Raw genomic sequence first — 6,039 nt, 5'->3', positions numbered from 1 at the left:
GATTACAATTTGGTATGGGAGTCCTCAAGGGTACGCTACCTTGGGATACAAATGTCACTAAAGTACCAATACGTATTCCAAGACAACTACGAGACGGTAGCAAAAACAGTACAAGAAAAAGTGAACCGGTGGAAATCCCTCCCACTAACCTTATGGGGAAGAGCCTCACTAGTAAAAATGGTCATACTCCCTAAATTACTATATCTCTTCTCTAACATCCCAATTCTACTCCCACAATCCTTTTTGAAGAAAATTAAAAGCCTTGTTATTGACCTCCTATAGGCAGGTAAACCAGCCAGGGTCGCTCACTCAACGCTGATACTCCCAGTATCCAGCAGCGGACTAGCCCTCCCTGATCTAGAAATACTCTTCTGGGCGGCCCAAGCGCAATTCCTTAGCTTTTGGTATGCCACGCACTCCATCAGACCGCACGTGCAGATAGAACGGGCACTAGCGACTCCCAATTTATTAGGGGCTGTCATCATCAGCCAGCTCCCAGTGCCTATCAACACGATGAACGTGGTCCTCGCTACATACGCAATATGGAAAAAACGTGCACAAAAATACGAAGTACAAGTGAGATACTCCCCCCTTCTTCCAATCAAATTTATTCCAGGAATCCCCCTCACATCCGAAAGAGTCTTTCACCAATGGGTGGATAAACTGCAGATAAACTTGTTGGGGGACTTGTTCGTAGAAGGCTCCTTCATCACACCCCAACAAGTTACTGAAAGAGGAGGCAATACACCACTAGATAAGTTTATTTACTTTATGAGCAGATATACCCTACAGGCACTATTCCCCACATTTCCGCAACAACCCCCAACATGGCAGCTTCTGCACAATGTGATCCAGGCCCAGGGCAAAAGCAGGCTAGTCTCGCTACTCTATAAATCCTTTTTATCAGATACGGTATCCATCGATACTCGTACGAAAACCAGATGGGAAAGGTCCCTCCAGCAAACAATCCCAAAAGAGGAATGGACGTACATCCTAAAACAGACCCAGAAAATAGCTCTCAATACAGGCTACAAGCAAATACATTTCAATTACCTACACCAGACATACTTCACACCCGCCAAAAAGAATAAACAACACTCAGACCAGCCTGCAAAACGTGAAAGATGCGGAAACCTATCAGCAGACATCTTCCACCTTGCTTGGGACTGTCCCAAACTTACCCCGTTCTGGTCTCGGGTCCTCCAGACAACAGCAGCAATAATAGGAGAGCACTGCTTGGGATGACGAAACAACTCACACCCGGAACAAGGAAACTGGCAGGGTTGACACTAGCTCGAAGGAGAGTTGCCATGTCATAGGGCTGAGGACCCGTCCCATCACTGGCAAACTGGCGAAAAGACATCCTATATTGTTAGGACGTTGAATCCCAGTTCATCAGAACACTTCCCCAGCACGCCCGCCCCCCGACATCTGGGGGCCACTGGTGACCTTTTTAATCAACGAGGCAGACGAGAACACTTCACCATCATTACCACTGAGACACAGTCCCCAAAACTGTGACTCTTAGACCTTCACAAACACGGAAACTAGCTGGTAGCCAGTCGACGCATCAAGGGAATGACACCTTTTAAAAAAAAACAGCAGAGAAAGGGCCTAAAGGGAGACAAAAGTTGGATTAATGATATCGGTAAGGTCCCCTTGGGAATTAACTATGATAGGTGATTCTACCTCTTATGTATTGGCTGCTATGTTAGCATAGTGAAAGGAAGAGATATTACTAGTAAATGTTTACAATCCGCCAAACATGAAGGCCACCAAAGAAAAATCAAAGTGGTAGATAAGGAAGATAGATCCATGCTGGATAACAACAGTTACAGGTAAGTAACTTGTTCCTTCTCCAGCATGGGGTCTGGCATGGATTCACATACTCATGAATATAAGAATACATAGCAGTACCCACATGCACAACCACGGGAGGTGGCAAACGGCTCAACATTAAGCATTACATAAACTCAACATTAAGCAACTCTTACCTCCTCACCAGGCCCACCTTCAGGCGAACAGGTTGCGCAGCACTGCTTGGCGACTCTGGACTCCTCCCTGGAATCCCGGTCGACGCAGTAGAATCTCGTGAAGGTGTGCGTCGACCTCCACGTAGCAGCCCTGCAGATGTCCAGCAGGGCACACCAGACAAGAACGCCGTAGTAGCAGCGATCGCTCTGGTCGAATGGGTTCTCAGACGGCCGGGCAACAGTCGGTTGGCCAACCGATGACAGTGCATGATGCAGCCGGAGAGCCATCTGGAAATGGAAGCCTTCGAGAGAGCCTTCCCTTGGTTCACAGGTCCAAAGTTCACAAACAGCTGTGACGTCTTCCGAAAACTCTTCGTTCGGTCCACGTAGAACTTAAGCGCTCTAGCTACATCCAGCGAGTGCAAAGTCCTCTCAGCTGGCGACGAAGGCGACGGAAAGAAAACTGGCAACACCAAGGGCTCGTTAAGATGGAAGTCCGACGGCACCTTATGCATGAAAGAGGGGTGCGTCCTCAGCACCACCCTCATATCGTAAAAAGTCAAGTATGGAGGCTTGCAGGATAGGGCCTGAATCTCTTCCACGTGTCATGCAGATGTGATGGCCACAAGGAACGCTGTCTTCCACGACAGGAACTTCAACGGAGCCAAATGCAAAGGCTCGAATGGCGGTCCCATGAACCTGGTAAGCACCTTGTTGAGCTCCCACGCGCGGGCTGGAGCCTTCACCGGCAGGAACGATCGGAACAGTCCCTTCATAAATTCCTTCACCAGTCGATGAGACCACAAGGACGGCCGTCCTGTAGTTCTGGTGTATCGGGAGATCGCTGCCAGATGTATCTTGATGGAGGCGTGAGCTAGTCCAGCCTTGGCCAGCGACAGTAGGTGTGGTAGCACTTGAGGTGCCGTAATCTGTAGAGGGTTAATCTTCTGTGCACGGCACCAGACAGAGAACCTCTTCCACTTATGTCCATAGCACTTGAGAGTCGAGGACCCCCTGGCCTTTGCAAGAACCTCTCTGCAGTCTGCCGGGATATCGTACCCTCCAAACTCCAGTGCTGTAGGAGCCAGGCCTGCAAGTTCAGCAACTCTGGGTCGTGATGAAGAATGGCGCCTCCTTCTCTGGAGAGAAGATCTGCGTCCGTCGGCAGCTTGACTGGTGGGGACATTGACAAGTCCAGAAGGTCTGGGAACCAGATCTGTCTCGGCCACGCCGGTGCGACGAGGATCATCCTGCACCGGGACCTCTTGAGTTGGTTGATGAGACTGAGCAGCAACGGCAACGGAGGGAACGCGTACAGAAACATGCCTTCCCAGGGAAACGAGAAAGCATCGCCCATGTTCCTCGGCTGGGGAAACCTGCTGGCGAACCTCTGGCACTTGGAGTTTGTCGCTGTCGCGAACAGGCCGATCTGGGGTTTGCCCCAACGTCGGAAGAGCCGATCCACCTGATCCTGGCGTAGTTGCCACTCGTGGCACAAGCGTAGCTCCCTGCTGAATGAGTCGGCAATGGTGTTTTTTATTCCTGCCAGGTGGAAGGGAACCAGAAACATCCTAAGGGCGACGGCCCAGTGCCACAGATCCTAGGCCTACTTGGACAGGGCTGGGGATCTGGTGCCTCCCTGCTTCCAGATGTAGAACATCGTGGTGGTGTTGTCAGTGAAAATCCTCACCACCTTGCCCTTGAGGGACGGGAGGAACGATCTGAGCGCCCAGAACATGGCCCGGAGCTCCAGGATGTTGGTGAAGAGACTTATCCTACGGGAGCCAAAGGCCTCTTGCATGGAGATCTCTGGTGGGAGCACCCCATCCCTCCAGGGAGGCGTCTGTCGTCACCGTCTCTTGATACGCCGGGGTCTGAAAGTCCGTGCCTGCTGTGAGGTGCGCCCGGGTGCCCCACCACTGAATCGCCCGACGGAAGACCTCGTTGAGCGGGATCCTGTCTTTGAAGCTGCCCGCCGCCTGCATCCAGCGGGCGTTGAGGAACTCTTGTAGCGGACGCATCCGTAGTCTGCAAAGGCGCACTAGGTAGATGCATGAGGACATCATCCCGAGGAGGGACTTGATGGACCTCACCCTGGCCATGTCCGTGGCTAGCAGGCGCTGCACCTTGCCCAAAATGGCCTTCGTCTCCTCCTCCGACAGAGATGCTAATCGCTCCACTGTGTCGAGCTTTGCTCCCAGAAACAGTGCCACCTGCGACTGAACCAGGTGGGATTTGGGGTAGTTGATGGCGAATCCCAGCTCTGTGAGTAGGCAGACGGTCCTCGCTGTGTGCTCGACGGCGAGTTCTCTTGTCCTTGCACGGATGAGCCAGTCGTCCAGGTAGGGGTAGATGTGGATCCCCTGCAGGCGCAGCCGCGCCGCCACTGGTGCTAGGCACTTGGTAAACACCCTGGGTGCCGACTTCAATCCGAACGGCAGAGCTCTTAATTGGTAGCGACGTCCCTGGACTACAAATCTGAGGCACTTTCGGTGTCCTTTTAGAATGGGGATGTGGAAGTAAGCATCCTCCAGGTCCAACGACGATAGGAAGTCGCCCTCCTCCAGCTGTCCCAGCACGTGCTGGAGGGTGACCATCCTGAACTTCTGTGCCTTGATGAACTTGTTTAGCCGACGTAGGTCCAGGATGGGGCGCCAACCGCCTGTCTTCTTTCTGACGAGGAAGTATCTTGAGTATACTCCGGAGCCCCGGAGCCTCTTGGGGACGAGCTTGATGGCACCTTTCTTGAGCATCGCCCTTACCACCAACAGCAGTTGAGGGACGTGATTCTCCTTCCTGGCCACAGGAGGAATGCGGGGACACTTCTTCAGGAATTCTAGCGAGTGCCCGCAGGCCAGGGTATCCAGCACCCAAATGTCGGTGGAGATGGACTCCCACACGCTGATGAACTTCGTCAGCCGGCCTCCCACTGTGGTGCTTGGGTGGGGGCCCGATGCTACGGCCGGTTCAGTCTTGTTTGGAAGTGGCCTTGCCGCCTTGGCCTCCTTGACGATGGCTGCGAGATCCTCCTTGTTTGCCGCGACCTCTGTAGGCCTCCTGGAACGAGGAGCAGGCCGCCTGCCGGTACGTAGAGGTACCGCTGGATCCTTTGGAGGCCCCTTGTCTGCCTCCGGTGCTCCGAAAGGGCTGCCGTTGTTGTAGGACTCCCAGGGCTCGGGCCGTCTCAGTGTCGGTCTTGATGGCCTGGAGCGACTCATCTACCACCTTTCCAAACAGGTTGTTGCCGTCGAACGGCATGTCCAACACCCTGGTCTGAACGTCCTGACGGAAGTCCGTCGCCTTGAGCCATCCTCGTTGTCGAAGGCAAACACTGTTGCCTAACTGGTGAAATCCGGTGTCGGCAAAGTCCGTTGCCACCATTATGGCGTGGTCCGAAGTCACCTCACCTTCCTGCAGAATCTCTAGGGCCTCCGCCCTCTTGTCGTCTGGTAGGAAGTCCAGCAGGGGAGCTATCTTGTACCAAAGCTCCCTGTCGTAACGGGCCACAATCGCTAAAACGTTGGCCTCCTTACTTGTCTAAGCTGCCGACAAGATGATCGTCGCCCCATGGCGTCCAATTTCTTTCCCTCGCCGTCCGGTGAGGAAGTGGAGGTTGAAGCCGCCGCACCCGCCGCTTTCTTCTTGGCCGCTGCTGAGACGACCGAATCCGGCGTAGGCTGGGCCCTGAGGCACAAGGGGGCGACGGCGGGGATCCAGTACTTCTTCTCGTACCGGTCCCTCTTGGCGGGCGTCGTGGAAGGGTGCTTCAGGACGGCAAGTCCCTCGTCCCAGATATCGTCGAGAAACGGTACTGTGAGGACCGTCTTTCTCTTGGCCTCCCGCGGTTGGTAGAGGAAGCCTTCCTTCTTCTGTTCCTCCGGGCAGAGCTGTAAGAGCTTGGATGCCCTGGCGATCATGGCGTGGAAAGAGCCAATTTTGTTGGGAGGAGAAGCCCGAAGGGTTGGTGATGGAAGGTCCGTCCTGTCGTCACCACCGTCGTCATCTGTCCCTGTCGCTGTGTCATCTCGGGCGCCCGGCGAGGGGGATGAGGGCTCCACAGGCCTTG

This window comes from Ambystoma mexicanum, chromosome 5p (assembly GCF_040938575.1).
Source record: "Ambystoma mexicanum isolate Mex_15411 chromosome 5p, UKY_AmexF1_1, whole genome shotgun sequence".
Lineage (NCBI taxonomy): Eukaryota > Metazoa > Chordata > Amphibia > Caudata > Ambystomatidae > Ambystoma > Ambystoma mexicanum.
Note: the sequence above shows the minus strand (reverse complement) of the source record.